We start from the raw sequence: 27329 nt of genomic DNA, 5'->3' as shown, positions 1-27329 counted from the left end.
CTCAGTTTCTCCAGCATTACACTATGTAAATGTATTATTTCCTTTTTTTATTAATTCTGACCACAAAATGAAGATAATGACTGCAACCTTTCACCTACTTCCTAAGAGTATAAGATAGTTTATGAGGATGAGTCTACTTGATATGAAGAAATTCTGAGTTCACTGGCATACTGGATAGAGGGAACCTGGAAACAAAATAATGGTGAATGAAAGATGTTGAGTTTAGGGCAAGCAAATAATGCCTTATTTTCCATCTTGAGATTTGAATTTGTTTTTCACAAATTTACTTTTCCTTATAACTTTATGGCTCAGGAAAATAAAACAAAACCAACATACCAACAAACTCAAAATAACCTCTAAGCAATAGTATCAAGAAATTAAAGTTCTCATAACATTTAAGAAGATCCCAGCCTTTCCAGTGATTAAACTCTGTATTGCCCCAGGGTGGATTTTATCTTGGCTGTGTGAATTTTAAGATTGGTAGTTCTATTTTTTGAGAAAAGACACTGAGAGTATCTAGCTCTACTCCTAAGATATGATGTAAGGTTCAATTCTTTCTTATTTCCTTTATCATTTCTTTGAGGGTTATGAATAAAGAACATTTCCTCCATTATATTAGGAGCTTAGGAGCTTCCATAGAAGTGAGTGAAAGATGGGTGGGAAGCTGGGGAACAGGACTTATTTAAAAATATTTGCCGATTTAGAAAGTTACTTAATCACTAGATTGACAAAAGGTAGGGCTGGGCAGGAAATTCAATGAACAACAAAGTTTTAGGCATTTGTAAGAGGCAAAGTGAACAAAGAATATTATCTTATTTTAAACAATTGTGCAGGTTGGGCATTTTAGAATGGCTACAGTGATAGGATGGTAGGCAATAAGAATCACCAATCACAATCTGTTTAGTAATATGGCCCACCACCAGGCTTTACCATTTGCCCCATTGCAGCATCCCAGGCATCTTGGACCTTGCCATCTTCTCTGCAACTGCCTTCTAAGCAGTACTTTTCCATCCACCCTATAGTGATACCCTCCTAGATGTACTATGTTCCTCTCTTAGAATGTGAACTTCTTGAGAACAGAAACTGGCTTGGTTTTCTGTTTCTATACTCAGCCCATAGTCCTATACTTGACACACAGTCGCACTAAATAAGTGGTCATTTATGAATTCAAGATAGGAATCTGAATTTGATTCTTCTAGACATTTTGTGACTTTGGATAAGTTTCTTAAATGTTTCTCTACATTAGTTTTCTCATTTATAAAAAGAGTCTAATAAATAAGCCAAGTGGCCTAGTGGATAGAGTGCTGAACCTGGAGATAGGAAGATTTATCAACTTGAGATTAAATCTGGTTTCAGACATTTACTACCTGTGTGACCTTGGATAAGTCAATTAACTATGTTTGCCTCAGTTTTCTTATCTGTAAAATGAGCTGGAAAAGAAAGTGGCAATCACTTCATTATCTTTAACCCCAAATGACCAGACTGCAACAATCAATCTGCTTGTTGAGGTGTGAGAATTGAAGGTTGAGAGACCCCTTAACAGCAATAGGATCCCCCTTGGCCAGTGGCAGGTTTTGCTAAAGAATTTGCAAACCCTAATGAATACAGGCTCTAGGTTTGTGGTGAATGAGATGAGGTGAGATCTTTCAAGACAGTTGTGAAAATCGAGTAAGGCTTCATCTGCTTCAGAGTTCAAGTAGGCCTGAAGGACTCTGAAGTTCGAGCAAAGGGCATTGCCTTCCCCTCCTATGATATCATCTCCCTATTTCATCCAAATATGGGCAACTATGTACTTATTGGTCAAGTTCAATTTCATGGGTAGATCTTGCGTTTAGAATGTAAGACTCTCAGCCAATGAGGATGAGGGTCAGTGGTGGGAGGGGGTGTTTTGCGTTAGGGATTAAAGGTGCTGTCCTGCCCACAAGAGGTGCTTCCTCTCTTCGATGTCTACTCGAAGGGTGGGACGCCCTTTTTGCGAGAATGTACAATAAAATTTGCTTTTCTCTAGAGCTCTCTCCAACTTTTTTTTTTATTAAATGGTGTTCCCTCACCATTTCTGTACCACACAGTTTGGGGGCTCATCCGGGATCCTTTACTCGGTGAGTAAGTGAACTCCTGGGTGCTAGTGGGGTGGCACTCTGCCTTGATTTAGGCAGCCCGCCAGCATCCAGGGGCTTTTCCTTGCTCCCTGACGTAGAGTGGACCCGAAGTGGAGAAACTCAGAGAAAAACAACGGAAACTCCATGGTGAAAATCCCAACCGATTGGTGGAGGACAGATCAGTCAAGTAATTTGCTGTGCAGCAACCCAGAGGTAAGTGTCCTGTGAAGCCCCTTGAGTCTAGTTATAGGTTCTGGAGGGGGCTGTAGACAGTAGACAGGAAGAGAGCTAGGCCTTCCTGGGTGACTGAGTTAACTGTCGATGGTTAGCGTGTTTGGGCGTTTAGGAGTCTGTTAAACTCCTTCCAAATTCAATGGGTGCGGCCTAGTCCCAGCAAGCCCTCGAGGAGAGAAATGAGAAAAATATCAGAAAATACCGGTAGATATTCCCTTGGGAGATAAATTAAGTAATTGGAACAAACTGCCAAAATATGAGGATCCCAAACACAGCTTAACTTAGGGGAGGTTGTGGTTGTATCTCCCTACTTAGATGGTATGTTTGCTAGAGGTATTGGGTAATTTGTAACTGAGCTATGCCTTAAATATTTGTCAGCTCTGTTACTTGTGAACATTGAAGTGTAAAGTTTAAAAATATATACATATATATTTACTTAAAGATGGGACAGGAAAGATTGATTTGTAAAAGTAATTAATAGTTTAAATGGAGCTATGATATATTGGGTCGGGAAGCATGGTGGTGTGGGGGAAGGGTAACCACGTGGAGAGGTCCCTCCTCCCATTAAGTATAGTGGGGTTTTTTGTTTGTTTGTTTGTTTGTTTTTAATAACTGCACCTCCTTGCTGATTTAGATATTAATTATTTCTACTGTCTAAAGGAACAGCCTACATTTATATGGTGTTAATAACTGAATGTTTTATTTTTATTTTTCAAGTCTATAACTGTTCTAAGGAGTTGGAACTGAAGTTTTCTGAAAGCAAATTATTCAATGTTTATTTACATGCGTGATAGTCTCCTTGTTTAAAGATTATTTAATCTGATCTGATAATTTGATAGGGTTATTTGCAAAAATTTTAATCCTTTTCAGAATGAAGAGAGTATTAATGTTAACTCTGAAATATCTGAAAGTTTCTTTTCTGTGGAAACGGGATGGACAACATGAGATTTAGAATTTTTCTTGTATTGAGTATTTTGAAGGCAAAATAATCAGTAATGTTAAACCTAGAGCCATCTACTTTATGAAAGAAACTGTATAATCTGTGAACTTCCTAGGATGAATCTTTACTATGATTCTTGAGAACTACATTCACCTGAAGCCTTGATTAATGATAATTGCTGTAGGAGATAAAATCTTTTGGGACTGAAGCTAATATTTACTTGGAGTTTTGAATTCAGGTATAACTGTTTGCATAGGTCGTTAAACTCCACCATCTGGAGGTGGGATGGTTAAAAATTAGGACAGCTACCTGAAGTAAAACTGCCTTAAATCATGCCCCTGGTTTTTCCTCTTATGTTTGTAATCAGAGCCAAGTGGTCAGTGAGATATACAGTGCTAGGACTGCTCCCACTTTGCCTTTCTTTTTGAGACAAAGCTGGCAATCTCTAGAACCCCAATCCTAGACTCCTGACTATAGATCTATATTCAGATGCATTTTTCGTGTTTTGCATGATCATGGTGGGGAAAGTACTTATATGGAAAGAACTTTTGACACTCAATCCTCTATTAAATATGCAGAGAAGATGAAATGAAGGGGTATTCAAGTTAGAACAATATTAAATCAAGAGGACTGGAAGATGGCTCACAGATTCCAGAATGTTGAAACATGAGGCAATACTATTAGAAAAGAATGCTCCATAATCCAAGATCATAATTTTAATCCTGCTTCCTTTTTGTCCCCTGGAGAATAGAACTATTGCTGTATAAAACTGTCTAACTATTGCTATTTTGGGAAATTTACTAGTCTGTTATGTATAATCTGATAATTTCTGTAAACAGGGGGAAGGAAACTGAGATTTCAACTGGTCAGAAAATTGGGAAAAACTGATTTATTATTTCAGTTCAGGCAGAATTGGAAACTATTTACTCTTTGCGTACCTCATCATTTTGGTTTCCTGATGAAGGACCTCGAAAACTAGACATAATTTGGGTACTGAATGGAACTCTGGAAAAGGTAAAAGATTTTTTTTCTTTTTGCAGTGGACATCCAGGCTGCTTCTGGCCTGGATCGTTATTAGAGCTCTATGCTCGGGCACAATTCTTTTAAGAATTGCTGCAGTTGACGAAAGGTCTCCTTTTGTCTCGCTCTCTTGTCTCTACAGATAAGGGAGAGGCTGCAAAAAGTTGAAAAAGCTCTTTACCTGTCCACTATCTAGACACACCTGATTTTAGCAGATGTTGGGTTTGGAGAAGGCTGCAGAGACAAAAGGCCTTTTGCATCTCAAGGCTTTCTAATCAGACCTCAACTTTGCTTTCAAAACTTGCAATAAACATCTTTTTACTCATCTAGGTTTTTGGCCTGTAAATTCATTTACAGGGGACTCTAGCTGAAAATTTGCTAGACTATGATTGGCTGGCTTATGTTTTAACTTTGAATTATTGTCCTGACTCAGTCCTGCCTCAGTTTCCCTGCCTCTTAGTTCTGCAAACCTCCCCCCCCTGCTGCCTCTTTATCAGAATACTTGATAAGACCTTATGTTTCAGAATAGCAGAATGTCTCTCCCATTACAAGTTAATGGGAATCTCTTATCAAAACTTCTTGAATTCTCTTGTGTGGAATTAGACATTCTGTATATGATTGTATTTGCATTGGGTGTTTTTAAAAACAAACTGATTTGTATGAATAATGTTCACTTATGAAAGATCTACTTGGATATAAACTCATTGGGACAAATTCCTTATTGTTATCAACACAAGGTTATGATAAATATTTGTTTAGAATTTATGTATGGTTCTTCTAGGATGGTAAATGGGAAAAGAAATGGGTTTGTTAGAACTTCCACTGTTACCAAGGGCAGTCTACCTGCCCGTTAGTTGGCTCAAACTTGTGAATTGTTGTGAATTGTATGCTTTAAATCAAGCGTTAAAATTATTGCGTGACCAAGATGGGAATATATATACTGATTCTAAATATGCCTGGGGTGTGGTGCATGTATTTGGGAGGATTTGGGAGGAAAGAGGATTTGTAAACAGTAAAGGTAAAGAACTGGTTCATCATACACTAGTCAGAGAGATACTGGAAAACATTCTGACTCCTAGTAATATAGCAGTAATACATGTAAAGGGACATCAGATGGGAAATTCTTTTGAGGCAAGGGGAAATAGATTAGCAGACCAGGAGGCCAAGGGAGCTGGAGACCAGGATATTTCTCATATAATGGCCTTGATACCTGTACTTCCCCCTAGTCTACCCTCTCCCAGTTTTACTCAGAAGGAAAAAGAGAAGGCCTCAACTCTCAGAGCAGTTGAGAACTCAGAAGGACGATGGCTCTTACCTGACGGTCAGAGAGGTACTGACCAAAGCAAGTATGAGGCAAGTCCTTCAGCAACTGCAGCAGGGCAGTCATTGGGATGTCCAAAACCTGTGTGATGCTATACTGACAAGGTATGTTTCCCCCGGCCTATATACTATGGCTCGACAACTGGTGGACGGTTGTCTTGTTTGTCGAAGGACTAACAGGGCTGCCCAACGCCAGCTTCCAAAAGGGGGACCACCTCATGGAATCAGACCATTCCAAAGCATCCAGGTGGACTTTACTGAGCTGCCACCAGTGGGTCGCCTTAAGTTCTTGCTGGTCATAGTGGACCATCTGACCTCATGGGTGGAGGCATTCCCGTCAGGCCGAGCAACTGCCTCGACAGTAAGTAAGGTCTTATTAGAACAAATTATTCCTAGATATGGAATGGTGGAGAGGATAGACTCGGATCAGGGAACACATTTTTCTGCCCAGGTATTGCAGAATCTGATTAGAGCCTTAGAAATCACTTGGGATCTCCATATCCCTTGGCATCCTCCCTCTTCTGGGAAAGTAGAAAGGATGAACCAAGAAATAAAACGGCAGCTGACTAAGTTATCTTTAGAGACCCAACTACCTTGGATGAAATGCCTTCCTCTTGCTCTGGTTAGAATCAGGACCAAGCCGCGTAGAGATATTGGACTTTCACCTTATGAATTATTGTATGGTCATCCTTTCCAGGCTTATCCTAAGGGAGACTGGGACCCTATTTTAGAAACTAAGGATTTGTTTGTTAAGAGATATGTTAAATCATTGCTGGAACATTTGCAAGGACTTCAACAAAAAGGGCTAATAGCTCAGACTCCTCCTCTAGGTTTTCCTGTTCATAGAATTCAGGTTGGTGATTGGGTGCTGATCCGTTCCTGGAAGGACGAGAAGCTGACTCCATGCTGGGACTGACCTTACCAGGTGACACTGACTTCAGATACTGCGATACACTCAGATACACTCAGGAACGAGGCTGGACACACCACACCAGGACAAAAGGACCTGTGGCGCCACCTCTATCAGAGTGGACAGTTGAAGACAGGGGAGACCTCCAATTACATAAGAGGAGGGGACCTCCACTGAATGGGAACACTGATTCTGAATCCAGTGCATTGTAACTGCAAACCAATATTTAGGGATTCAGTTGTATGATGATTTGGGAAGGGGGAAACGGAGTTTAGATACCTCCATCACTTGGACTGGAGATGCAAATGGTTGGGGTGAGGCCTGGCCTCCAGAAAGAATAGTCAAAGAATATGGGCCAGCGACCTGGGCTCAAGATGGAAGTTGGGGATATAGAACTCCAATATACATGTTGAACAGGATAATTAGGCTTCAGGCAGTTGTAGAGATTATCACCAATCAGACAGCTGAGGCACTAGATCTTTTGGCTGATGAAGCTACTCAAACCAGAGAGGCTGTTTTACAACATAGCCTTGTTCTGGATTATTTGTTGGCTGAGGAAGGGAGAGTTTGTGCTAAACTAAATTTATCCACATGTTGTATAAAGATTGATAACAATGGTAATCTAGTAAAAGAAATCACTAAGAACATTAGGAAACTTGCTCATGTTCCTGTACAGACTTGGACCTCACTGTTCAATACTTCTAGATGGTCCTGGTTTGGGAAGCTGGTGGAAGCAGCTCCTTTGGTTTGGCCTTATAGCTCTTAGTGGTGTTATATTATTCCCTATCTACATCCCTTGTTTGATCAGATTAATAGCCAGAATTGTCCAAAACTCATCATCTGGAATGATCAGGTTGGAAGAGAAAGCTGAAGGGTCTGTTAGATGGATGCTGTTAAAAGGGCAAGGGTGGAGCCAGTGGCCCAAGGCCAACAGGAACCAGAAGGAAGTGAGGAATTCATAGGGAATGTGAAATTGTTACAAAAATTTGAAGAGATCTCAGTGTACAAAATAAGAGGAGGGACTGAATGAGATGAGGTGAGATCTTTCAAGACAGTTATGAAAATTGAGTAAGGCTTCATCTACTTCAGAGTTCGAGTAGGCCTGAAGGACTCTGAAGTTCGAGCAAAGGGCATTGCCTTCCCCTCCTATGATATTATCTCCCTATTTCATCCAAATATGGGCAACTATGTACTTATTCATCAAGTTCAATTTCATGGGTAGATCTTAGAGTTTAGAATGTAAGACTCTCAGCCAATGAGGATGAGGGTCAGTGGTGGGAAGGGGCGTTTTGCATTAGGGATTAAAGATGCAGTCCTGGCCACAAGAGGTGCTTCCTCTCTTCGATGTCTACTCGAAGGGTGGGACACCCTTCTCTCGAGAATGTACAATAAACTTTGCTTTTCTCTAGAGCTCTCTCCAGCTTTTTTTTTTTTTTTTTTATTAAATGGTGTTCCCTCACCATTTCCGTACCACACAGTGGCAAAAATGGGTTTATTTATGCTTAAGAAAACAGTATGCTAAGAAGATAGTTTTCTTAGCGGGCAAGATCCTGTTAGGACTTTTGTAAAGGTTTACACTGAGAAAGATCCAGCAGGGTAAGTCCAGAGGAGTATTAGCAAAGATTCCGGGTTCAGAGTCTTTTTTATTAGCCTTCTGAGGTTTGAGGCTGAGGAGATTAAGGGCTAATTTTTGATTCAATAGAGGATGTGATTATGCCGCAGGTCAAGATCTCGAATTGAATAAGATTACCTATCTGGGAGTTACCCTCATGAATGGACAGAAGGGTGGGCCCAGAGGCTGGGAGGGTTTGAGAGTCAGGAGCACCCTTTTCCCAAACGTTCCTTTCTGATCCTTTCCCCAAAAGGGGGCTCATCAGGGCCCCTCAAAGATTAAAAGGGACACAGTTTACATCATACTTAATAGTGTAGGAACAAATATAGAAATCTATGAAAATATACATGAAAATATGGAAAATATGAAAATATTTTGCCAATGGTGAAGCACTATGCAAATGTAAGGGAGTAACAAAATGAAGGGATTGCTGATGGGCAGCTTTCTATTGGTATACATATCATGTCAAGATATCTCAAGAAAGGTTCCCAGAACAATGGTTGAATGTCTGATAAAGAACATTTAAGATATGGGTTAGAGTAAGGAAGAGATGTGCCTACTTGGTGACTGAGACTGTTGGAAGAATTATCTCTATGGATGAGTTTATAGGTCCACTGAATTTAGCCTCAAAACATAGGGAAATAATTTATGTCCATATAAGTGGCTAAAAAAGTCAATGTAATTTAATCTGACCATCATCTATTAAGTACCTTCAATGTTCATGCCACTGAAAATTAATTCTTATTTACCATGTGAAAGCAGACCTCCTATGAGATTTTGCAAAAAAAAAAAAAAAAAAAAAAAAAAAAAAGTATTCTGATTCTACTTAGGAGAATTTGTTGCCAGTGTTATTTTCTAGAGTATTTCATTTCCTAACACTACCTGCTTCAGTCAGAAAGAGATCACAAGATTCTAAACCTGGAATCATAGCAGCTAAACCTGAAGGAACCTCATGGTCATGTAGTTACTTCATTTACAGATGATGAAACTGAGACTCAAAGAATTGAAGTAATTTATTGAAAGTCATACTAATAGTAAGTGCAATACAGGAGATCTGAATCTATGTCCAACTGATTCCAGTTAGTACTCTTTCCATATTGCCTTTTGAATTTAGTTATATGAGTTGTAACTGAGATGCCCAGTGAGATATCTTTTTGTTCTATATTATGCTTCAGTCATTCACTCATTTATTCATTCAACTATATTAACTGAGTACCTATTATGCAAGTTATTGGGCTAGGTACTTCACTTATTCATTAATTTAATAGATATTAGCTCAGCACCCATTGTGTATAAACTATTGGTCTAGGTACTTCATTCATTCATTCAATAGATATTAACTAAGCATACATTACTTCTAAGTTATTGGACTAGGTATAGTGAGCAATACAAGAAGGCACAAAATATAGTCCCTGCCCTCTAGGAATTATGTCATCAACAGAGAATTAAGTCAATTAGAATCCCACTGAGCAGTTGAGATTGGTAAGGACATTTGGCATTTTCAAGACTTCCTAATAAATAATTCACTTTACCTGTGTAGATAAAAGAACCAAGCAATCAACTTTAGAGGTCCAGAGTGAGTTACTGGCTTAGTGTGAACAATAAGTTGTCTTTTGTGCACTGACAGCTGGTTTGCACATTAAATAGGACAATAGCAACTAGCCAAAGTTTTAAAGACATTTTCCTCCTCTTTCTTCCATATCTATCCAAGTATGAGTTTTTTGAGGCCATGGGTGAAATGAAAAAAACATAGTAGCTAAAAGTCAGAAGACTTAGATTTTTACTTGTGGCTCTGCCTTGTGCAGAGACCCATGGGTCTTAGTTTTCTTCTCTGTAAAATATGGGCTTTGAATTTAATGATCTCTAAATTTTCATCTGATTAAAAACTTCTATGTTTTAAGGGTCCCTGTTGTCTACAGAAACATAACAAGTTTATATAATTGCTTGGAGATAGTCAATGACAGGCTGTATATGGAAACTAACAAAAGAGTAACTTCTTTGGATGTTATTATTATTTATTTATTTATTTATTTATTTTTTAACAAAACAAGGGCTCTTATTTTTTGTGTGTATCATGGACTTTGAAAGTTTGGTGAAAAATAAAGAGAAAGTTTGGTGAAGCCTTTGGACACATTCTTTTTTTTTTCTGAGGCAAATGAGGTTAAGTAACTTACTCAGGGTCACACAGCTAGGAAGTGTTAACCATCTGAGGCTAGATTTGAAATCAGGTCCTCCTGACTTCAGGGCTGGTGCTCTATCCGCTGCACCAACTAGCAGCTCCCTGGACATATTCTTGAATAATGTTTTTAATTTCACAAAATAAAATACATGGAACTACAAAGAAAACAAATTATATTGAAATACAGCTATCAGAATAAAATAAGCAATTCAGATACCCTACATTAAGAACCCTTTTATATAAATCAATACATTAAAGGAATTGACATCTCTAAAAAAATCTTCAGGGCCAGAAATTGGGCTAGAGTTTTACTGTTCATTAGCATGCTGTATTTCACTTTTTTCATTAATCAAAATGTTAAACCTTTGGTAGATCTGACAAAGAGTTCGTTACCTTAGTCTACTGATCTTAAGGTCTGGGTGGGTGGGGAGGAAGAAGAGTAATATTGCTACTGCCCCACTCTCTATCCCAAAGCAGAAGAGCAATTTCTGGTACTCTCCCTCCTTAACTACCTCCCATCTTAACATACCTCTCTTTTCATTTATTCTGTATAAACTCATTTATGTACATCCCCCATTAGAATGTAATCTCTTTTAAAGTAGGGATTGTTTCATTATTTGTCTTTGCATTCTTGGCTTCTCAGCACCTAGTATAGAGTAGGCACTTAATAATTGCTTGTGGATTAATGCATTATCGACAATTGTCAATGGTGGAATCAAGTTGGGGAAAAAAACCCCCAGTGATTTTTGAAAGAGTAGTTTATAGGGACTCGGGACCCCCAGTGAACTTAGGTCTTGTGAAAAGAATTTAGACATTTACTTCTTTCCATTCAAGTATTTTCAAGAAGTCTGTTGAAAACTATTGGGTTGGTTTACTTTAGGAATCTGCCAGGTTAGTAGAAGTCTCACAGTATCATTCTACAGTAGCTTAAAATGAAGTTCAGGAAGACAGCATGCTTTGAAAGCAGAACCCAGCACAATGAAGCTAAGAATTCACTACTTCACCAATGCCAGATCAGTCCTTGTCTTTCAGCCCTTCCTTTTCCCTCTTTTCACAATGCAGGACTGATCTGATGATGTCCAGTTATATCTGACACCAAGCATCTATTTTAGAGAATCTATAGCCCATCTAAGATACAAATGATCTCACTTAATGATCATCTAATCAATCAAGCCAAAAAGTATTTTTCACATTCCTACTATGTGCCTGGCTCTTTTCTAGGAATAGGAATGTAAACAAAAAAAAAATGAAACTAGCCCTACTCTCAAAGAGCTTACCTATCACAGTCTGATTCCCCTTTTTTTATGAACTACAAACCTGAGAACTAGATAACATGACTGAAGTCCCAAAGGTTTTACAGATAGTGGTAGGAGAATGAGAACCAGGTTCTATGAATGCTGTTTAATGCTTTTTTTGGTAAATTGTTTTACCTTCTCTTCTTGGTCTATAATGGCAATTTTTACCTGCTGCATCTTCACTTCTGCTAAGAGTTTCTCCTTAACCTTTTGTTCTTGGCTTTTTGTTGGGTATGCCAATGCTGTACTATGGAATCTATAGGAAATTCTGTGTATCTTTTAGACACACTCCCATATGATCCATCAATGGTGTGCCTAGAGGATTGCCAATTGAAAATAATTGCCATTCACATTGACTTTTACTGTGGATACTTTTTTTTTAAATAACTTTTTATTATTTATATTTAGCATTCCTTATAGCATAACAATATCCTTATTAAATTTCTGTGCCACTTTTTATTCAATCATAGTCTAAATGATGGACACCCACTTTGTTTCTGATTATTTGTTATCACAAAGAATATACTTCTATATATTTTTGTACCTGTGAATTCCTTCTTTTCGTTTTTGAGCTCTTTGAAATTTATACCTTGTAGCCATAACAAGGGGTCAAACAAAAAGTAGTTACTTTTTAGGTGTTGTTCCAAAAAAGCTAAATCAATTCACAGTTCTATCTGTAGTGCATTCATATACATGACTTCTCCAAGTCCTTCCAACATGTGCCATTTTAAATTTGTCCTCATCTTTGCCAATATAGCTGGTGTGAGGTAACACCTTAGGGTTTAAAATTATTATTATTATTATTACTGACCTGGTACATCATTTCAAGTGTTAGTTAATAAGGTTTATCAACTATTTACTCTTGAATGGAGATTTTGTTAACTTTTGTTTTATATGCAACATTAGCTAGTTCTCTGCAGAAACATTAGGCATTACTTGTATTAAGCTTAGTTGAATGGAGTATATTATTGAGCATAAGCTATTAGAGATAAACTTTATAGATTCTATATGTATATAATAACAAAACCTTTTGTAATCCCTCTTTGTGGTGGCCAGAAACTGGAAATTAAGTGTATGTCCATCAATTGGAGAATGGTTGAATAAATTATGGTATATGAATATTATGGAATATTATTGTTCTGTAAGAAATTACCAACAGGATGATTTCAGAAAGGCCTGGAGAGACTTACATGAACTGATGCTGAGTGAAATGAGCAGAACCAGGAGATCGTTGTATACTTCAACAACAATACTGTATGAGGATGTATTCTGATGCATGTGGCCCTCTCCAACAATGAGATGAACCAAATCAGTTCCAATAGAGCAGTAATGAACTGAACCAGCTACACCCAGCTATGACTATGAACCACTACATAGAATTTCCAATCCCTCTAATTTTGTCCGCCTGCATTTTGGATTTCCTTCACAGGCTAAATGTACACTATTTCAAAGTCTGATTCTGTTTGTCAGCAAAACAACTGTTTGGTCATGTATACATATATGGTATTTAATTTATACTTTAATATATTTAACATGTATTGGTCGACCTGCCATCTGGCGGGGGAGGGGGGAGGAGGGAAAAATTGGAACAAAAGGTTTGGCAACTGTCAATGTTGTAAAATTACCCATGCAAATATCTGGTAAATAAAAACTATTAATAAAACAAACAAACAAACAAACAACAAAAAAAAAACCTTTTGCAATCTATCTCTTACCTTTCTAGGCTTATTGCACATCACTCTTTTCATTTATTTTTATATTCCCAAAATTTTACATGCTGTTTCCAGTCTTCATGCTTTTGTATAGTATTTCCCTTCTTCCTGGAATGTACTCCTTCAATTTTGCCTTTCAAAATCTTTTTTTTTTTTTTTTCCAGGATCAGTTCAGGAACTACTAATTTCTCTGAGAAGCCCTCCAGAATTTCCTGCATACTTCTCTTCTCTCTTCTCCTCTCCTTTCTTCTCCTCTCCAGTTCCCTCCTGTCCTCTCCTATCTTCTCCTCTCCTCCCTCTTCTACTCTCCTTTCCTTTCCTCTCCTTTTTTCTTCTTCTTCTCTCCTCTCTTTTCCTGTCCTCTCCTTTCCTTTCCTCTCTTCTCTTCCTCCTCAACTGGGCTATTTTGTATATGTATTTCTCTAATGCTCAGCAGATGCATTAGCCACAGTAGGTACTTAATAAATATTTATTAAATTGAAATGAATTATATTTCTTCCCTATAAATGCATTTATGGTATGCTTTCACCTTGAAAGGATTATTTATATTTTTGAAGATACATATGTCCTCATCTTTCTTGCCTTATTTTTCTGCACTGAAGAGTGAATGGTTGTGGAGGAATCTATGATGAAATGTTCCTTGTATTCAGTATTGGATTATTTTCCAGAACTTTCTCTAAATGAGTCTTTTCCATTTTGGCACTCTTACTCTTTTCCTCAACAAGGTGAAGGGTAATGCTGTTTTATTTTTTCCCCTTCCTAGTTACAAACTGAGCAGTAAGGGGAAAAAAAAAAAAACAATCAAGACTCAGTTGATTCTTTCCTAGCCCGAGTAGTTGATAGTGTCTACAAAATAGTTATTGGATGGCCAATAATGGGATAAATCTCCCTTATCTTCTACTGGAAACCAGATTTCATTTTAACCCAAAAGACCTAATTGAAAATATAGGAGACTAATAATCCTCAGGATTTAGCTTGTCACTAACAACAGACAGGGCAGGAGCTCTTTAGGTTCTCAGATCCAGGATACTAGGAGTATAGGTGTGGCAGAGAGAAGGGCATGAGAAAATTTCAGTGGAAACAAAATAAATAAGACCAGAGGCAGCCCCTTCCTTTGCCATGGGTAAATGGGGATTGTTGTTATTATTATCATTATTTATTAGTATTGCCAATAAAACAACCACAGGGAAGCCCCAAAGTTTAAGTTATTATGGCTAGTGTCTACGGCTACCAGATGGAAATGTGGCAGAAACTTTATCTAATTCAAGTGCTGATAAACCGAGTATTATTTTTTTCTAGAGGTAGAAAAGTTTTAACTGCAGAGGACCTGGAGTGAGACCTCGAAGGACGTCAGCCCTCCACTGGCAACGACACTTGGTCGTTAACTAACACAGGCAGGTATCAAATGCAGTGACCTAGAGGGAAATGGCTGAGGCAACAATCCCCAGAAGCAATACCCTGAGCAGCACAGGTCCCACTTCAGCCGCTGCCAGGGAGGAACATTCCACTCACCACAACACTATGTTGATTCAAACAATTTCTCCAGGGTGTCTGGAGATTGGAAAATCTCAATCTAGGTAGAGAATTTTTAATTTTTAGTAAGGAAGAGTTTTGATGTCTTCTGATCTTCAAAAGACATATTTGGTGTATTTACTGGGAACAATGGGATGAGTAGAGAGAAGTTAAGAGTTAGTTCGTTTAGTAAAATAATAAATATCTGAACCTAACATACACCTGCTCAGAGTTAGGAAGAGTGAAGTACAAGGTGAAATAGACACATAGTTCTATCTTCTCTCTTCCTGATTGGACTAAATGGTTTCTAACTTTCCCTTTTAGCTCTAACTTTCATAACCCTTTTGTCTTATGATCGATTCTTACCTCTACAACCTCTTCCTTTGGAACCAAATTGAGAAACTCTCCAGGATGGGCATTCTTGGTTGTTATTGTTTTTTTTTTTTTTTTTTTTTGATGGGCCAAGCTTACAGTTTTCAGAGTGCTATGACAAGATGGTTGCAAAAATAAAAAAGCGAGTGAAAGCTTAGTCACAATATTTCTATAGCTGGCAATCAAAAGATTATATTATATGCTACCAGTGAAATCATAGTAGGGAAATTATGCATTTTCTGGAATACCTTATTCCCTTTTGTGTATTAAACATTACTTTAATATTCTGGTGACAATGTTTTATAATTAATCTAAATGTAAGAGAATGAACACACTAGAGATTATGGTTCAGCACATGGAGGTAAAAAAAAAAAAGATTTTTCTTTTCTTCTCCAACCAGATGAGTACTCCCTTTACTTAGCTGGGCTTTGGGTATCACTAAGGGCTAATATACCACCACATTCTCCACTGAATGCAAACATTTTGTATACTTAAGAGAGTAAAACCCTGTTACTTATAAGGGTGTTAATGTTAACATAGAAGAAAAGTGTTTTAAAAATTGCATTAGTTCACAGACTTATATTGAACTCATGAGGGGAAATCTAGCCCCAGAGAGATAAAAACTAAAGAGCTGAGCTATAAACCAATACGATAACATCCTTATTATAAGATGCAAATTGAGGGACCCAATTCACTAAAACACATGTTACTGGTATTTAATTTTTCTTGTGGGAATATATCAGAAGTTGGCCTATGCCTTTTGCACAATGTACTTAAAAAGAGGGTGAGTAACTTTAGCTATTATAAAAAGCCAGCAGAAGCACAGGGCAAGCTAGGATTGAGAGATAATTACCAGGATCCAATTTAAGTGTCAGGATACACAGCTTTCTTAACTTGCTTGGACTTGGAGACAGCATTCAAGTGTGGAATGTGAGTGGGACTGTGGCAGAAAGGTGGAATAAACTGTGACCCTCCCTTTCCTGAGACAATAGGGCCTGGGAATGGGTGCCCCTCCTTGGCTGACTGGGGTGGTTTGGGAAGCTCTTTTGGGCCATGGGCCAGAAGGAAAAGGGTCCACGCCCCATTACCATAAACTACTCTTCATTCAGGGTTAACTATGATTTGTGATCCTGGGGTTCCAATATTGAAAAGAAGCACTTCCCCAGGAAAAAGAGACAGCTTATTTCTTCCTTTCATGGTTAAGATATGTAACAATTTATGCCCATTTTGGATTCTTAACTTTTAGAACTTGAATTCTTACCCAAGATGAAAGTTCTGATAACTAAAAACCCTCTCACAAAACTCCTGATGACAAAGTAGAGAGAAATGTTTAGCAACTTCCACTTGGGTCATCCTGGTTAAAAAGCACATTTCTTTGTCCCTTATTATCTCTATCACTTATATCACACTATGGCAAACCCCACTTTAGGATTGTGAATTTTCATGGATGTAATGTACTTTGGTTTACAAAGAAAAATTATTCCCACAGTAAAATTCTTTGGTAAAAACTTCATTACTAATTACTAATAATTAGAAATCATCCATGTTTTGTGTGATGAGAAGAATCATATAAAAAGTCACTAGCTACTTTGGGACAAAATGGAAAAAGGGAAGGTATTAGGTGAAGGCTAGGTGGGAGAGCAGAGAGAAAACTTTTGGCAAAGGAGCTTAGAGCTGAAAAAGAGTAGGTCCCAAATGCTAAAAGAGCCACAGGTTCTGTTTAACCCTTTGGCAATTCCTGGGATGATCCCTCCAGCAGCCTGAATCAGCTTCTCTTCAGGAGCTGGAAGATCCGGATCTGTTCTACCCTACATCCCAATCATTCTAAGATGGACTCTATCTGATTTACTGTCAAGGGCCAATTTAATAGATTTAGTGGAACTTCTTGGGAAGAGACAAACCAAGAGACAAAGTTTTCCATGACCCAAGGAGAGAGAAAACATGTAAAATGCATATGTTTGATTGAGAAACACTTTAGTGTGAATGAGTTTCAGATAAACAGCAATCAATAAGCATACACTAGTCTTCTCTACTTTAAAAAGGGGATCACTAGAAATCTAAAAGCTTTTACAGGAAACTTACCTCATTCTCCTGATTATAATGGACTCTCCCACCTCCACCCACAAAAATATATATTCTATTTATGTAAATTTTGTCTCTCTCTCTTTTCTCTTTTGGTGAAAGAATTGGGGTTATGTGACTTGTTCAGGGTCATACAGCTAGTGTTAAAGGTCTGAAGTCAGAATTGAACTCAGGCACTCCTGACTTTAATGCAGGTGCTCTATCCACTGAGATATCTGGCTGCACCTTTGTGTATATTTTAAAATGACTTACTTGAATATCTGTGGTTTTTTTTTTTTTCTCACAGTAGAATGGAAACTTTTTAAGGGCAGGTAACATCTTGTTTTAATCAAGAATCATAGATGTAGAGCTAGAAGGTTATTAAGTATAGTCATTTTTATAAATAAAGAATCAGTCTCATAGAGATAAAGCAATTTGCTTACTGTCACACAGCCAGCTAGTCTTTGTATCTATCTATAGGGCCAGTACAGGGCCTTGAATATTTATTCACTTATTGTATGTTTGTTGAATGAATGAATGAATGGGTGGTGATAGTAATGGAGGAATTACTTAACTAAGATCAAAAAGAGAAATAGAAAACCTCTCGATTTTATCCAGTATCTACTTATCTTCAATTGAAGATCTTTACTACAAGTATTGCTTAATGAATTTTTGTTATGACTTTATATTCATTATGGATTATGAAGAATTAAAATCCTTGGGAATAATTAATCACTATTTTTTTTTAATCCTCAACTAGATTGTAAGCTCATCGAGGGCAAAGACTTTATTTTTATTTTTTATTTTTTTGTAAATAGCTAACATTGTCTCATCTTCTTCAAGGATAGATGTTTAGTAAATGTTTAGTTTTTTAAATTTATTTTTATTTTTTAAAATTAATTTTATGATTATAACATTTTTTTTGATAGTACATATGCATGGGTAATTTTTTACAACATTATCCCTTGCACTCCCTTCTGTTCCGAATTTTCTCCTCCTTTCCTCTACCCCCTCCCCTAGAAGGCATGCATTCCCATACATATTAAATATGTTATAGTATATCCTAGGAACAATATATATGTGCAGAACCGAATTTTGTTATTGGTGTTGTTGTTGTTGCTAAAGAAAAATTGGATTCAGAAGGTAAAAATAACCTGGGAAGAAAAACAAAAGTGTAAATAGTTTACACTCATTTCCCAGTGTTCCTTTTTTTGGGTGTAGCTGATTCTGTTCATCATTGATCAATTGGATCTGAGTTAGATCTTCTCTTTGTTGAAGATATACACTTCCATCAGAATACATCCTCATTCAGTATTGTTGTTGAAGTGTGTAATGATCTCCTGGTTCTGCTCATTAGTAAATATTTGTTGATGATTTAGCTGGATTGAGTAAACTTCTATGTTGGTACTTGGATACTTGGACAGTCAAGGGGGTCAGAAAATTTTCTTGTAGTTGAATAGTTTGGAAAAAAATCTACATTTTTCTATCATGGAGGATTTTCAAAGAAACCATAGGATTTTAAAACAGAAAGGGATCCTCTAATCCAATCAATTATCTTCATTTTCAGATAATTGGGGTTCAGCGAATCACATAAGTAATATATAGCAAAGCCTAAGCTGAAATCAGGTTCTCTGATTTCAAATCCAAGGCACTTTCCATTAGAAAATGTTTGTAACTTACTTTCCAATTAGTTGCCTTGAATTAAAAATGTATATATTGTTACCATTGTTATAGAGTTTGACACAGATTTAGTTTGCTTTCCTCTTGATTTTGCAAGACTATGTCTGTTCATTTGTTTCATTCCTGAGCTGTTGTAAGTAACTGGGTTGATCTTATTTTCAGGGGACTAAAAAGAACATTTTTCATAGAGAAATGCTCAGGTTTTAGTCTCTGATTTTAGAAGCACAGAAATAGCTTTAATCCTACTTCACACCAGCAAAAAAAATTTTTTTGTTGTTATTCTATACTTTGGGCTTTATTCACTATAAAAAAGACAACTTAAATAGGGTGAAAGCCCAGTATTACTTTACTATATTTAAAATAGTCTATTTTAAAAATTAATTTTGCAGATATATCAAGACATTATATGATTTTTTTCTTCAATTAACTTTGATAAACAAGGTGTCCTTTACCCCTGGATTTGACCACTATTCCTTCTGGAATCCAAGATTCCAGCCTGACTTTCTGTATTTTATATATATAGAACAGAGGTGTCTCTGATTCTTTCAGCCTATCATAAAATATTTCCTTTGTGTCTATTTTATGCTTTCATCCAAATGATCATAAACCCCTACAATTCTTTTAAATTAATTAAGGATTTTATTCACACATAATTTACTTTTGATTAATTGATTTGAACAATATATTTGGCCCTTCTGTGATTCATTATAGTGGGGGTGGAAAAAACTCTCACCCTTACATTTAAAATGTTGAGTTTTCTACTTAATTTGTCTTGAACTTCTTTTTTGCTTAATTCTTATATCAATTTTTAAAAGTTTAAATGATTTCTCTTTTTAGAATCAGTGCAAAGGGGGTAAAATCCTAAAATGTTGTTTCCCTCCACTTATGGGAAAACTATTGATTTTTTAAAAACTGAATAATCACTGCAGTGGTATCTGATGAATTTAGCTACTATGGCAGCAGAACCATGTTAGAAGTAGACTTTGCCCCATATAGGGACTAAAAGGTGTTGGAAGTCTGAGATGAAATCTTTAGAATACTCAAATGTGGGTTTCTTACTGAAAAAATTAATACTGAAGAAATGAAATAGTAATGCAAGGTAAATCACTTCTCTGGGGTACTTCTCCCTACCTGTACAACAGGCCAGTTTAACTCCTATTTGGTATCCTTTGGATTTTTCTCATAAACAGTATTGAATAATGTCCTCTGGTTTTCTCAGTAGTCACTTCAGATAGACCCAGGGTCCAGGAGGACATTTCACTTGGTATCAAAGTAAAAAGACAGCCCCCAAAATGAGGACATTAGGAAGAAGGGAAGAGAAAGGGTGGAGAGAATAGATGGAGTTTGGCGGGTGAAGAGTGGTATTTTCTATAGAATGGAAAAGGAAAAAGAGGATGGGCTGCCTTTTGGAAGAGTGCCAAAGAAATCTCTGCCTGAGGGGTCAACATACCTTGGTAGAACTTGCTTCTGGTATGAAGCCAAGTGCTCCGAGGAGAGGGGCCCATCTTTGGGTGTGGATAGTTTTGGCGCCTGTGGAACTTCAGGGCCCCTTCTGCCCCCTCCCCCTCAATGTTCCTGCAGCTAAAGTTGTCCCTAATCGCTGATTGAGCCTAATTGCCAGTCAGTCATAAAAGGGCTGATTTCTTTACTTTCTGACATTAGACCTCAAGCACTCATAAGAGAGAATCTTGACCGCAGACCTGCAGAATTGTCTGGATTTAGATCACTGATGTACTTTGTCCCCAGAGTGGGAAAAATTGCTGTGAAATTGGCTTTAGATTTACATTCATCTTCATGTTCAAAGTTGAAACAATTGTTTTTTAGGTGAATTGCACCCCAATGGTAATTCATTTTAGTGGAAGATTTTCTGTGTGAGAGGAAATTGAAGGTAGGGGAAGTGGGGAAACATGAATGCTCTGATTGTTCCTCCCTCTCTAATTATATTCCCACCTTTGGATAATTCCTGAGTACTCAGAAGCAAGGAATGATGAGGCCCCTCAAAGTCAGAGGTACATCCTCAAACCAGGAGACATACTTTTCTCTCCTTCCACCCTCAGGCAAGACTCTTTATTTTGAGTTTGTAAAATTTACTCATATGACTCTTAAAAATTTGGATATGAAGGAGATCATTATACACAGCAACTGCAAGATAATTCGATGATCAATTCTGATGGATGTGGCTCTTTTCAACAGCGAGTGATTCAGATCATTTCGAATAGTCTTGTGATGAAGAGAGCCATCTGCATCCAGAGAGAGGGCTGTGGGAACTGAGTGGACCACCACATAGTATTTTCACTTTTTTTTTTTTTGTTACTTGCTTGAATTTGTTTCTTTCTCATTGTTTTGTTCCTTTTTGATCTGATTTTTCTTGTGCAACTTGATAATTGTGGAGATAGGTATAGAAGAATTGTATGTTTAATATATATTGGATTACTTGCTGTCTAGGGGAGGGTATTTGGGGGAAGGAAAGGAGAAAAAAAAATTGGAACAAGGTTTTGCAAAGGTGAATGTTCAAAATTGTCTATGTATATGTTTTGAAAATAAAAAAGCTTTAATTTTAAAAAGTTTTGATATGTTCTTATTGTCCATTAAGGAAAGTGAATGATCTTGTTTTCAAACATTTATTTTACTTAGGTCAGAGAAGATTAAAAAAAAATGTTTTCTATTCCTGATTTCATTTGGTGATTTGTGCTTTTCTAGGATTCTTCTACTCTTCCTTCTTATCTCTGTCTCTGTCTATCTCTGTCTCTGTCTCTTTCTCTCTAAGTTACAAGATGGTATAATTATTGCCCTTGCCTTAGATCTTTCTGTTTGTCAAACATTGAAGGTTAAAGTCTGTAGATAGAAAGGAGTTGGAATGCAAGGTGTGGACAGCTGAGATAAAATAAAGTGCCTAGAAGTGTTTTGTCTGGTCTCCATCATTCTTTAAGGTTTGAAGGTCAAGAATTGGTCTAAAAAAGAAATAAACTGCAGAACCTCCTAATTTGCAGTTCAAGACTAAAGACTATGTTCCCAGGCCAGAGGAGGTAATTGAGTGAACACAGGGCTCTGCACACAGTAGGTATTCAATAAATTTTGTTGTTTAAGAGTAATAAGCAGAGATCTGAAATTCTCTATTCATCACTGAAGAATGGGAGATTTCTTCCCAACTGGTTCTTCTTGGACTATAGAAGAGGAGTAGGAGTAAGAAGGTGGAAAACTTGCAAAATAATCTGATAGAATTGGGTTCTTTGAGAGGCTTTTAAGGGGAGCTTACATATATCTTTTGGAAAGGGGAAAACCAGTGGTTTTGAATAATAATGATTTAAAAAATATTTTTAGAGTATTACCTTGATCTCATTTTGCCCTCAAGCTATTCCAGGTGGTAACATCTCCATTTGCAGAGGGTGATAGTAGTAGTAGCAGAAGCAACAATTGTTTAATTTTATATACTACTTTAGGGTCTGTAGAACACTTTCCATACATTATTTTAATTGAACTAATGAGTAAATTGAGGGACAAAGAAGTTAACTGACAATGAAAAAGATTATGGAGCAGTTCAGGACTGAGACTTTCTATCAGACTAGTATTCTTTCCTTTCCATGGGGATCTGAAGTTTGTCTCTGTTTTGTCCATTTGGTCTAATAGAGTTAGACCCCTATTTTACTGTATTAACATTTGGAATGAGAGTGATCAGAGGCAGAGCATCTCAGGCATTCAGGGGTGCTAAGTAGCTGGATTGGAAGAATTAGGATTAAGACTAGTGAACAAGTGCTTACTTACCTTCTTACTAGGAAATATTGAGTGCTGGGATAGGGATGTCATTATGTGGCTGTCAATTCTGGTATCAATCTATCGACCAATAAACATTTGTTAAGTACTCACTATGTGCTAGATACTATGTTTAGAATAGTTATAGCAATTGATCTCTTTTACTTTTCAGGGGCCTCAGTTTTTTAATTTGTGAAATGAGGGAATCCAGATGATCCCTATGGGTCTATTGTATTCCATATCTATGATGCTAGTGTTTAGAACAAAAACAGAGGCTAGTCCCAATGTATGTTGCCCAGGTTAGAATCATGTTTGAATATTACAATTGATTCTATGTGTACAGTTTAGAAAAGACATTGCTTTTGGGGGTGAGAAGCAGCATTGTGTTATGGATAGAGAACTCACTTTGGAGATGGAATGAGCAGAGTTCAAATCCAGTACTTGATATCCATTGACCTTTCAGTCAGAAATTCGAAAATCAGAAATTTGAGAGGAGAAGTTGATCTGTATGGTAGAAGAATTTCCTCACTGGAAGTTGTTGACATGAAATCACATGTCTGGTTAAAAAAAAATTCTGGTGATCTAAAACCATATTATGCAATTTAATCAAGTAAGCATTTTTTAATCAATATGTACTGGACCCGGGGAGCTACCAATATAAGAAATAAAACAATCCCTACTCACAAGGGGCCTATTTTTTGGGGGGGAGGACCTATATTTTAAGGGGTATATAATAAGTACAGATACAAAAATATATGTTGAATAACTATAAAGACAATGAATGCAAATAAATGCAATGTGAATAAAGATAAGGTAATTAAGGGATGAAGAATCCTAGCAATTGGAGACAAGATAAAGAAAAGCATCTCTTAGAAAGAAAATAATACTTGAGTACTATATCTTGAAGGAAAAGAAATTCTGTATGACAGAAGTGAGCAACGAGTACATCACAACTAGTAAATAGCTGAGGCTGAATTTAAACTCAGGCCTTATGGACACCAGGCTGAACACTTTAGTTACTGAGATACCAATCGACTGTCAAAGTTGTAAGTATATTGAGTAGAGAAATGACATAGTTAGATTGTGTTTTTTTTTAATCACACTGATAGCTGTATGTGGGATAGACTGAAGTGGTGAGAGATTTGAGGCAGGGAAACCAATTAAGAGACTGTTATAATAATTGAGGTGATGAGTGATAAAAGTTCTGAGCTAAAATGATAACTGAGTAGAAAAAAGGAATTAGACACATTAATATTATAGAGGTAGAAGTGGATTACTAATTAGACATAGGAGATGAAGGAAAATAAAGGAATGAAAACAAGGAGGTTGTGAAATATGAGAAGAATAATGTTGCCTTTATTACAAGTATAGAATTTTGGAAAAGGAATGAGTTTTGATTGAGAGATACCTAGATGGCACAGTGGATAGAATACTGGGGCTGCAGTTAGGAAGATACCTCTTCCTGAGTTCAAATCTTACCTCAGACACTTAGCAGCTGTGTGACCCTGGGCAAGTCACTTAATCTGTTTGCCTCAGTTTCCTCATCTATAAAATGAACTAAAGAAGGAAATGGACAAACCACTCCAATATCTTTGCCAAGAAAATTTCAAATGGGATCAGGAAGAGTTGGATACCACTGAAAATGAGTGAACACTTTGTTTGGGAATGTTGAATTTGAGATGTGTCTGGGACATTTAATTTGAAATGCCTAATAAGTAATTACTGACGCAAGTTAAAACTCAAGGGAGAGACTAATGAGGAACATATAGATATGTGAGTCATGAGCATAAAAATGACAATTAAACCTATGGAAGTTGATGAAGTAACTATGAAAAATACTATAGAGAGAAGAGAAGATGGTCTGGAACAGAATCTTGTTTAATACCTACAAATAAAATGTATATTTAGGATGATGAGTCAGCAAGAGACTAAAAATTGAATTTTCATATAGTAAAGAGGAGAAATAGGAAAAAGTAAACTCAGAAGGAGAGAAGAAAGTATTCAGTAGGGAGAGATAGTCAAGAAAGATGAGGACCAAGAAAAGACTGAATATGCCAATTAAGAGATCATTGATAATTTTATTACCAGGGGAAGGAACTGTTACCTTTTTTTAGTACTGTCAATCCTAGCCCAGTGCTTAGAACCTAATATAATAAATGTTCATCGACTGCTTAACTAGAGGTAGGAGGTGAGAGAGTGATGCTACAAATTAGGTCCTTTCTTTGGCTCCTCTTCCAGTACTTTATCTCTGCCAACTGTCCTTTCATTTCTACTGTTCTGGTTGCTAAGATTTTTGCTGCTACCTATCGCTGGACCTTAGCTATTCAGTCTTTTGAAAGTCATCTGCTGTGATCATTGCTATCAGATACTAGGGAGAAGTGGCTAAAAAGCCTCTCCCTGACAAAGCATGGCATACTTTTTCCATGCATAGCTGAAGACTATGAGCTACTACATTTAGTCAGACAACCAGAAAAAAAAAACTAGTAGACACCCCCCCCAGCTAAGATTAAATTTATTTTTTTGAACCTTTCCTCTAAGGTAGAAACAAGGTCCTTATACCAGATAACTGATGGAATTAAGGGAAAAAATTCTTAAAACCTGTTAAATTCCTAATCATAAGTTGGTATTTGAAATACTCATTTTGAGGACTCTTCTCTCAAACAGCTCACAAGAATGAGGAATAAAAGAGGAATATGGAATAAAGAGGGACCTCAACTCCTTTCTTCTTCTTCTTCTTCTTCTTCTTCTTCTTCTTTTTTTTTTAAATTAAACTGCCAAAGACATTGAGGGTCAAAGAGGATAAGTGAAATCACAAATTAATTATTAGCAGAGCCATGGCAGGAAGCCACATACATCTCTTGCCTCCCAATCGTAAGTTTTTTTCACTATACTGTTTCTTGTGACACCATTCAGGACAAATATGCATCTTACTTCTATATTAAGGTACCTCTCTGCAGAGTACTTCCTTATGAATAGGAATTATAGGAATATGATCTGTAAATACCTCATTTTAAACAAAATTTGACATTTGCACAAAATTTTCCTCATTTTCATCAATTATTTTGATAGAATGTCTCAGAAATTTTATTTATCATTCTTTTTTGGGGGATTCTTTGTGTTTTATTTTATTTTTAATTTTTTTAATATGATATTTAAAATTTTTTATTCATACATTTTAAATATCACTTTTGTATATCCATTCCCCTCCTCTCTTTTGTTTGTTTTTTTTTTTTTGCTACTTTTATTTTTAATTAATTTTATAATTATAACTCTTTTTTTGACAGTACATATGCATGGGTAATTTTTTACAACATTATTCCTTGCACTCACTTCTGTTCTGAATTTTCTCCTCCTTCCCTCTACCCCCTCCCCTAGATGGCAGGCAGCCCCATACATGTTAAATGTGTTATAGTACATCCTAGATACAATATATGTGTGCAGAACAGAATTTCTTGTTGCACAGGAAGAATTAGATTCAGAAGGTAAAAATAACCTGGGAAGAAAAACAAAAATGTAAATAGTTTACACTCATTTCCCAGTGTTCCTTTTTTGGGTGTAGCTGATTCTATCCATCATTGATCAATTGGAACTGAAATAGATCTTTTCATTGTTGAAGATATCCACTTTCATCAGAATACATCCTCATACAGTATTGTTTTTGAAATATATAATGATCTCTTGGTTCTGCTCATTTTACTCGGCATCAGTTCATGGAAGTCTCTCCAGGCTTCTCTGTATTCCTCCTGCTGGTCATTTCTTACAGAACAATAATATTCCATAACATTCATATACCATAATTTACCCAACCATTCTCCAATTGATGGACATCCATTCATTTTCCAGTTTCTAACCACTACAAAAAGAGCTGGCACAAACATTTTGGCACATACAGGTCCTTTTCCCTTCTTTAGTATTTCCTTGGGATATAAGCCCAGTAGTAGCACTGCTGAATCAAAGGATATGTACAGTTTGATAACTTTTTGGGCATAATTCCAGATTGCTCTCCAGAATGGCTGGATGTATTCACAACTCCACCAACAATGTATCAGCGTCCCAGTTTTCTCACAGCCCCTCCAACATTCATCATTATTTTTTCCTGTCATCTTAGCCAATCTGACAGGTGTGTAGTTGTCTTAATTTGCATTTCTCTGATCAATAATGATTTGGAACACTCTTTCATATGAGTGGAAATAGTTTCAATTTCATCATCTGAAAATTGTCTGTTTAAATCCTCTGATCATTTATCAATTGGAGAATGGCTTGATTTCTTATAAATTAGAGTCAATTCTCTGTATATTTTGGAGATGTGGCCTTTATCAGAACCTTTAGCTGTAAAAATATTTTCCCAGTTTGTTACTTCCCTTTCTAATCTTGTTTGTATTAGTTTTATTTGTACAAAAGCTTTTTAATTTGATGTAATCAAAATTTTCTATTTTGTGATCAATAATGATCTCTAGTTCTCCTTTGGTCACAAATTCCTTCCTCCTCCACAAGTCTGAGAGGTAAACTATCCTATGTTCCTCTAATTTATTTATGATCTTGTTCTTTATGCCTAAGTCATGGACCCATTTTGATATTATCTTGCTATGTGGTGTTAAATGTGGGTCCATGCCTAATTTCTGCCATACTAATT

The sequence above is a fragment of the Sminthopsis crassicaudata genome, chromosome 2 (genome assembly GCF_048593235.1).
Source record: "Sminthopsis crassicaudata isolate SCR6 chromosome 2, ASM4859323v1, whole genome shotgun sequence".
In the NCBI taxonomy this organism is placed as follows: Eukaryota; Metazoa; Chordata; class Mammalia; order Dasyuromorphia; family Dasyuridae; genus Sminthopsis; species Sminthopsis crassicaudata.
The sequence above is the reverse complement of the archived record's forward strand: the minus strand, read 5'-3'. Positions refer to the sequence as shown.